Genomic DNA, 9715 nt, shown 5'->3' with positions numbered 1-9715 from the left:
CCCTTTGAGATAAGATTATATCAAAGCATAAAAGCAATAATGCAAAGGAAAAGAGATCATAAATAAAAAGTATATAGTACAAACTTCATGACAAAAATAAAGCATCAGAAAAAATTGTAGAAGAAAATGTTTTCAAAATATTTGTTTTTTATGAATGCTTATGTATGATTACTAATTTAGAAAGTTTTTACCTGATTATTTTTAAAACACATATAAATGACCCCTAAATGGGTAAAGAGCAGAAAGAGAAAAAAAATATAAAGAAAAAGTTGTGAGAAGAAAGTTACTAATAATCAAGAATTGCAAATTTGAGCACAGTAGTACTTCCTACCATATGTCAGAAAACAATAAAAATGAGTATATAAGAGATATTAAGAATGTTGGAAAATTAGTCTTTCATATTTCATCAGATGAAGCAAGTGATGAAAACATGCCTCATTTGTAAAAGATGATTTGGTAATATATATATCAAGATATAAAAATCTGTTTTTGACTTAGTATTATAGACTATAGATACTGAGTAATCCTGTTATGAAAGTACTGTTTTGTATACATGATATATAATAGCCTGTGTCATTTGGACAAGCCTATGGAGTAGGAAAGAAAGACAATGCCAAGGAATGCTCAAACTACTGCACAATTGCACTCATCTCACACTCTAGTAAAGTAAGGCTCAAAATTCTCCAAGCCAGGCTTCAGCAATACATGAACCGTGAACTTCCTGATGTTCAAGCTGGTTGTAAAAAAGGCAGAGGAACCAGAGATCAAATCACCAACATCTGCTGGATCATCAAAAAAGCAAGAGAGTTCCAGAAAAACATCTATTTCTGCTTTATTGATTATGCCAAAGCCTTTGACTGTGTGGATCACAATAAACTGAAACATTCTGAAAGAGATGGGAATACCAGACCACCTGACCTGCCTCTTGAGAAATTTGTATGCAGGTCAGGAAGCAACAGTTCAAACTAGACATGGAACAACAGACTGGTTCCAAATAGGAAAAGGAGTACCTCAAGGCTGTATACTGTTACCCCGCTTATTTAACTTATATGCAGAGTATGGCATGAGAAACGCTGGGCTGGAAGAAGCACAAGCTGGAATCAAGATTGCCTGGAGAAATATCAATAATCTCAGATATACAGATAATACCACTCTTTGGGCAGAAAGTGAAGAGGAACTAAAAGCCTCTTGATGAAAGTGAAAGTGGAGAGTGAAAAAGTTGGCTTAAAGCTCAACACTCAGAAGACGAAGATCATGGCATCTGGTCCCATCACTTCATGGGAAATAGATGTGGAAACTGTCAGACTTTATTTAGGGGGGCTCCAAAATCACTGCAGATGGTGACTGCAGCCATGAAATTAAAAGACACTTACTCCTTGGGAGGAAAGTTATGACCAACCTAGATCCGTCTAGTCAAGGCTATGGTTTTTCCAGTGGTCATGTATGGATGTGAGAGTTGGATTGTGAAGAAAGCTGAGCGCCGAAGAATTGATGCTTTTGAACTGTGGTGTTGGAGAAGACTCTTGAGAGTCCCTTGGACTTCAAGGAGATCCAACCAGTCCATTCTGAAGGAGATCAGTCCTGAGTGTTCTTTGGAAGGAATGATGCTAAAGCTGAAACTCCAGTACTTTGGCCACCTCATGTGAAGAGTTGACTCATTGGAAAAGACTCTGATGCTGGGAGGGATTGGGGGCAAGAGGAGAAGGGGACAACAGAGGACGAGCTGGCTGGATTGCATCACTGACTTGATAGATGTGAGTCTGAGTGAACTCTGGGAGTTGGTGATGGACAGGGAGGCCTGGCGTGCTGCAATTCATGGGGTTGCAAAGATTCAGACATGGCTGAATGAATGAATTTGAACTGAACTGATGGAGTAGGAATCATTATTAATCTTTTCTACAGATGAGAAAACTACAGCCCTGTGGGAAGAAATAAGCTCAGGGACACAGCTGATAAGGCTTTGGGCCAGATTTCAAAACTGTGGTGTCTGTCTCAACAGGTCACATACATAAATATCACATACATTGTTTCTCTCCTTTAAATAATCTTATGTAAAGAAACAGAAGAGGAACTAAAGAGCCTCTTGATGAAAGTGAAATAGGAGAGTGACAAAGTTGGCTTAAAGCTCAACATTCAGAAAACAAAGATCATGGCATCTGGTCCAATCACTTCATGGCAAATATATGGGGAAATAATGGAAGCAGTGAGATACTTTATTTTTGTGGGCTCCAAAATCACTGCAAATGATGACTTCAGCCATGAAATCAAAAGATGCTTGCTCCTTGGAAGAAAAGCTATGACCAAACCAGACAGCATATTAAAAAGCAGAAACATTACTTTGCCAACAAAAGTCTGTCTAGTCAAAGCTATGGTTTTCCCAGTAGTCACATATGGATGTGAGAGTTGGACCATAAAGAAAGCTGAGGGTCAAAGAATTGATGCTTTAAACTGTGAGTGTCCCTTAGAACTGCAAGGGGATTCAACCAGTCCATCCTAAAGGAGATTAGTCCTGAATATTCATTTGAAGGACTGATGCCAAAGCTAAAATTCCAATACTTTGGCCACCTGATGCAAAGAACTGACCTAGTGGAAAAGACCCTGATTCTGGGAAAGGTTGAAGGCGGGAGAAGGGGACGACAGACGATGAGATGGTTGGATGCTATCACCGACTTGATGGACAAGAGTTTGAGTAAGCTCTGGGAGTTGGTGATGGACAAAGAAGCCTGGAATGCTGCAGTCCATGGGATCACAAAGAGTCGGACAAAACTGAGTGACTGAACTGAACTGAACATAAAGAAATAGAGAAATTATAAAGGTGTATGTCAATACATTTGCATAAATACTTTTTAACTAGTTACAACTTTCAGATGAAATAAACATCCAAACACGAATTTTGCTAAAAATGTTTGCATTTCTCAAAATTGGCAGTGATGATTTTTTGCTTCTGGTGGGCAATTAGACACACTCATATTCTTTACTTTAGAGATTCTTAAGTAAATGACAAAATTCGTGTTCTGAAAATGTCTCATCTGTAGCTATTTTATTTTAATTTAAGTAACAGTTTAGCGAATTCTTGACAGTATCTGGAGAAGCATGGATTTCTGGGACAGAGGATGTAGGTAGGATGGAGTGTTCAGATTGTAGGACTGCTTGGGGACTTTCTTACTTTCCACCTTCTTCCTATCTCCCATAAAGAAAGTGAAAGTGTTGGTTGCTCAGTCGTGTCCAACTCTTTGCAACCTCATGGACTGAATCCCACAAGGCTCCTCTATCCATGGAATTCTCCAGGCAAGAATACTGGAGTGGGTTGTCATTCTCTTCTCCAGGGGATCTTCCCAATTCAGGGGTCAAACCCAGGTCTCCTGCATTGCAGCTGTATTCTTTACCATCTGAGCAACCTGTTTCCCATTGACAGCCAAAATAGTCCCTTGCAAAGTGCTATATTTGTGCTTTTTTCTATTCAGAAAGTATGTTGTTGTGTAGTCATTTCAAGTAGAGATCATGGACTGAACCTGTTTTTTTGCCTAGTCTGTTCATTAGTCTCTGTGTTAACTTTACCTTCTCTTAGGCAAGGGATAGATGGTATAAGTATAGATAGATAGATAGATGATAGGCCATATAGCTCGTAATGGCTACAGAGTTGGAGGGTTCAGCCCTTGAGGTCATAAAGGACCTGAGATGGCTTCCTACCCAGCACCAGACTTCTGAAACAGGGAAACTGAGGACATGTCAGGAGTGTCTGAAATAGCCTGGACCAGCCAGAGGATATAGGCTCTGAGGATGAGCTAAAGGAGAGAGATCAGTTAAATGAAAACATGAACTATGGGGTGGTTGGACCATATGCCCTTGGATGGAGTGTTGTGAGAAACTTGAAATCTCAGAAACTACTGTGGACAGAGGGACAGAAAAATTCTAGCCGGGATGTTTTGAGTTACATTAGTCCTTGGTATAGGGACCTATGAAAGGTTTTCAGGTATGAAAAATAACAGAAACAAAAACCCAGAAAATATTTGCCGTGACGGTGCTTAAGAAAACAATGAGAGTAACAACAACAAAAAAAAGTACTAAAGATATAGCTCATACAAAAATCAGGATGGAATATTCTGGAGAAAGTAAAGCATCTCTTCATTGTGGATTTAATTTATGCTTTTCTGACTGGTGGAGAATTCTACTTCATCCTTGAGTATCTCAGCAGAGGAGAATTATTTATGCAGTTAGAAGAAAGAGGAAATATTTATGTAACACACAACCTGCTTTATTGGCAGAAATCCCCATGGCTTTTGGACATTTACATCAAAAAGTGACTATCTACAGACACCTGAAGCCAGAGAAAGTCATACTTATTCACAAGGTCATGGAAACTAAGAATTTGGACTATTCAAAAAATGTATTCATGGTGGAACAGTCACACACACATTTTGTGGAACAGTAGTGTAGATAACCCCTGAAATATTGACGAGAAGTGGCCATAGTAGAGCTGGGGATTGGTGGAGTTGGGGAGCATTAATATAGGACATGTTGACTGGAGCACCTCCTTAACTTGGGAGAAGAGAAAGAAATGTCCTCAAGTGTAAACTCAATTTGCCTTCTTACCTCACACAAGAAGCCAGAGATCTGATTAAAAAGCCACTGAAAAGAAATGCTGCTTCTTGTCTTGAAGATGGTCTTGGAGATGATAGAGAAGTTCAAGCTCATCCATTCTTCATATGCATTAGCTGGGCAAGAATTGCTGACTGTAAGGAGGAGCTTCATCCCCCACCCCACCCCACCCCATCCCCACCCCCTGCCTTTAAATTCCTGTTGCAATCTGAAGAGGATGTGAATCAAAGTTTCCATACCGAATACCTCCCTGTTGACAGCCCTGATGACTCCGAGTTCAGTGAGATTGCCAACCACCTAGAAATGAGGCATGTTTTGCATATGTGGCTCCATCTGTCCTTGAAAACATGGAAGAAAAGTTTTCCTCTGAATTAAAAATCCAGACACCTTGAAGTATTGGCAACCCACCGACACCCATTGGCCCCATCAAATTTCTGGGGATTTGGGGGGAAAAGGTGCTACGTCTAGCATGGCAAATCCTCAGCCACCTATGGAATAGTCAATGGAAATAAGTAGAATAGAGCAGATGAATGTGACCATGAGTGAGGAACCACAACTTCCAAAATGACCTCCAAACTGCCACACATTACAAAACCAAGTTTTTCCCATGATCTTCAAACAACCAGAGCACCTGCATATGAATCTATTACAGAGCAATGCTTTTAATGAATTTAGGACAAAAAAGTCGGAAGGGGAGATGTGAGTATCCTTCAAGGTAAAACAGGAAGACAGCCTTGAAGAATTAATATCATTACATAAAATATTTCAGACAGGAAAAATAAACATGGATTTTTAAAAATCAATCAGCGATGCAAAGGAACTGAAGTGAAATAGTATTTCAAAACTCTTCTGCCTGAAATGCAGTAGACCCAAATTCAAGCCCGGGTTGGGAAATATCCCCTGGAGGATGGAATGGCAACCTACTCCAGTATTCTTGCCTTGATAATCACTTGGACAGAGAAGCCTGGTGGGCTACAGTCCATGGTGTCATAAAGAGTCGGACACGATAGAGCATCTAACAAGGAGGGAGGCACATCAATCAATTGATTCCTAACAACGTCTTCCAACATTATCAAGGATTTTCATGTTGATGACTTGAAACTGGCAGTGTTAAGGGTATAGGCTAACTTCTGAATCACTGTCATGCTCTGACTGTATGGAAAAGAGTTAACTTTTCATTACCTAAAGTATGAAATCACCTGTAATACTTGCAGCTAAGAAAAATTAGCAAGAAAACTTGGTTAAGCTTTTTCCAGCAATATGGAATTAAAGATGAAAGAAACTTATAAATTGATGTTATACATGCAAACAGCCTAAAAGGTGAAAGTCATGCTCTGAGACCTTACTGAGACCTTACTGAGAACTGTAGTTCAGAAGACAGCCTCTCAGTATCTAGATGGTGATGAAGACCCCTATTTTTTTTTTCTGTGTGAATATTTTAAATATGAAAGAAATATAATATTTACTAATATAAAAAGAGAAAGTGAAAGACTTTATGGGCTTGTTTTTTTTTAATGTTTTCAAGAGTATTTAGTCTTATGAGAAATATTTATGGCATTTAAGCTTTAAAATGATACAAAATCTACCTATATATAATATTTCTATTCAATACAATTCAATATATATATGCATATATACACAATGTGTATTTGGAAATTTTCTTACACTAAAAACTAATCTATAGAAACAAATCTGTTAACTCATTTCATTTTGCTAAAGAGCTGGCCTACCAGGTAACAGAAATACACAAATATGCTGCTGCTGCTGCTAAGTCACTTCAGTCGTGTCTGACCCTGTGTGACCCCATAGAAGGCTCCCCCGTCCCTGGGATTCTCCAGACAAGAACACTGGAGTGGGTCGCCATTTCCTTCTCCAATGCATGAAAGTGAAAAGAGAAAGTGAAGTTGCTCAGTCGTGTCCAACTCCTAATGACGCTATGGACTGCAGCCTACCAGGCTCCTCCACCCATGGGATTTTCCAGGCAAGAGTACTGGAGTGGGTTTCCATTGCCTTCTCCGATACACAAATATAGGAATGAATAAATGAATGAATAGGTGAATGAATAATCAAATAGGTCAAGAGATTTTAAGCTAATCTGCTTTTAAAACTAGGCCAGTTTAATAATTAAAACCATAGGTAATCCTTATTATAAGCATAAAAACAATTAGCCACTTGAATATTTGTCATTCTTTTTAGCACAGCTCTAAGATGGATTTTGGGGTAGGTGGGAGAGCCTATATAACCTCAAAATACTGTCAGTGAATTCTGACTCTTCAATATTTTGAGCAGTGCTGTACTGGTAAATGGTTTAAAATAAGCTACCTGGTATTTAAATGAATGAATGAATGCACATGTTCCTGCTCTGATTGGTGGCACTTGTCAATTTCCACCATGTAAACACTCCAATGACTGCATCTTGAATTACCAATGTATAGGAAGAGCTGTGAATAATTGGCCCTAGGAAGCCAGTAGGAGCCTGTTTCATATTCCTGTTTCTGAGACAATGGAGGTCCCATGGACATGGCTCCTCCAGCTTGTATTCCTTGGAGGCTGTTTGTAACATACTCTGTTCTCTGTATGCTTGATCAGGACCCATATATTAGGCCTCACCTGTGCCCTGTTGAAACTCTAGACCTGAGGTTGGCAAACTTTTCCTTAAAAGGACAAAGTGTAAATATTTTAGCCTTGCAAGTGTTTGATTTCAGTTGCAGTTGAGTTTGTGACCTTCTACGAGAGCAGTACGAGGAAGAGCAAGCGGCCAAGGCTGAGCTGCTGCAGGCCCTGCTCAAAGGCAATGCTGAAATGGTAAAGTGGAGGACCAAGTACGAGGATGACACCATCCAGCGTGCTGAGGACTTGGAGGATGCCAAGAAGAAGCTGGCACTTCGGTTGCAGGAGGCTGCCGAAGCCATGGGGGTGGCCAATGCCAGAAATGCCTCCCTGGAGAGAGCCAAGCTCCGACTACAGCTTGAGCTCGGAGACACCCTGTCTGATCTCGGGCAGGCGCAGTCTGTGGCTGCCACACTCAACCAGAAGCAGCAGCATTTTGACAAGAGCCTGGACGACTGGAGGCGGAAACACGAGGAGTCCCAGGCGATGTTAGATGCCTCAAAAAAGGAGGCCTGCGCCCTCAGCATCCAGCTCCTGGAGCTCAGACACAGCTACGAGGAGGGCAACATGAGCCAGGAGGCCCTGCGGAGGGAGAATAAGCACCTGAAAGGTACATTGTGCTGAGAAGCCAGCCGGGCACCGAAAGTGCGCTCGCGGAGGACTCGGCCGCCGCCTTCCAGCATAGACGGCTCAGCATCTTCACATTCCTGCTCGGGTCCTAACTTTGCCATTTGTAATACTTCCTTTGGATTTTTTTTTTTTTTTTTTTAACGACAGATACTATTTTCATTAAATGAGTTCTAAAAAAAAAAACTCAACTCAGTTGCAACTGAGTTGCAACAAACTCAACTCAGCCACTGAAGCTCAAAAACAGACATAGACAATAGGTAACACGACAAACGTATCTGTGTTCCAATAAACTTCTCTCTTATGAAAACAGGCAGCAGTGCTGCAGAACTTATGTTTTTGTCCCTGCCCATGAAGTCCTGACAGTCTGCAGCACCCTGCACCCAGGTCTGTGCCTGAAGCTATGATGCTGAGCCTGCCTGCCAGAATGCAGTGAACAGTTATCACATCCGTGTACATAGTTGTGCCATATAGTCACAGTCCCCACGCCTTCATCCTCAGCTCAGCTTACTAACAGCAGACCAGGATGTGGAAGAAGAAACAGGAATTTTGGTCACTTACCTTCCGTCTATTTCCTTCACTTTTTTTTTTTTTTCTTCTCTCCTTTTAATCCTCTCTAGAAGGCAAAGGCATTATTTTGGTCATGTCACGTAATCCTTTACTGAAGAATAAATATCACCTAGCCCGCCTGACTGGCATAGGCTTCACTCCACATTGAAATTCATTTTCTTTCAGACTCTTTAGGAATTTGACATTATTAGTATGTGTTTATTTTGTATTGATGTGTACTTGATTTGTGTGCTGTGTGCTCACTCAGTCATGTATGACTTTTTGTGATCCCATGGGCTGTAGCCCACCAGGAACCTCTGTCCATGGGATTCTCCAAGTAAGAACACTGGAGTGGGTTGCCATTTCCCTCTCCAGGGGATCTTCCTGACCAAGGGATTCAACCCATATCTCTGGTATCTCCTGCACTGGCAGGCAGATTCTTTACCACTGGGTGACCTGAGAAGCTGGACTTACAGTGTTGTTTATTCATGTTATACAACATGGTGATTCAGTTATATATACATTTACATTCTTTTTTAGTACTATTTTATATTATAGTTTATCCTAGAATCTTCTATTTTTTTTTAATTGGAGAATATTGCTTTGAAATCTCTCTCTCTTTTATTTATTTTTTTTTTGTCTAAACATGCATTTCAAACCCACTGCCTTACTAAAGGGGTCAACTACCCCACAAACTCTGAATGATACTGTCATGATTCAGGATATAATTTAAAAGAGAGATTAAAGTACATTTGAGTCATTTCTATTAAGTGAATGTATTAGTATTAAGCAAAAATCAAGATAACCATAATATGGATATTAAGAAACTTTTTTTAAATTACACAAAAATATTTTAAATCAGAATCATTAAAATATTCAAATACTTCAATCTGAAGACCCTATGGGGAGCCTATAAAAATATTCTACAATTTGCAGAATGTTGGGGCTTTCCTGATGGCTTAGTGAGTAGAGAATCCACCTGCAATGCAGGAGATGCTGGTTCAATCCCTGGGTTGGGAAGATCCCCTGGAGAAGGAAATGACAACCCTCTATAGTATTTTTGCCTGGAAAATTCTGTGGACAGAGGGGACTGGTGGGCTACAGTCCATGGGGTCGCAAAGAGTTGGGCATGACTGTGACTGAGCACATGGCAAAATGTTATTTTCATGAGGATTAAGTGGAAATTGAAATGACAGACTAATTGGCAAATCAGGAAGGAAAGGGATGGTACAGCAAATGATAGACTCTCATGCCAAAGTTTGCCTAAGCGTTTCAGCCACAGACAAGGGGGAATAGCTGGGTAAGAGGAATGTTGTGCCAGATGTTCCAA

At 40.3% G+C, this 9715-nt stretch overlaps 1 pseudogene; it reads left to right on the top strand.

Moving 5' to 3' along the window:
* The first annotated feature begins 3678 nt into the window (after positions 1-3678).
* On the top strand, positions 3679-7833 carry LOC129644427 (ribosomal protein S6 kinase beta-1-like; annotated as a pseudogene).
* The last annotated feature ends 1882 nt before the right edge of the window (positions 7834-9715 follow it).

The sequence above is a fragment of the Bubalus kerabau genome, chromosome 2 (assembly GCF_029407905.1).
Source record: "Bubalus kerabau isolate K-KA32 ecotype Philippines breed swamp buffalo chromosome 2, PCC_UOA_SB_1v2, whole genome shotgun sequence".
In the NCBI taxonomy this organism is placed as follows: domain Eukaryota; kingdom Metazoa; phylum Chordata; class Mammalia; order Artiodactyla; family Bovidae; genus Bubalus; species Bubalus kerabau.
This window is presented reverse-complemented; position numbering and strand designations above follow the sequence as displayed.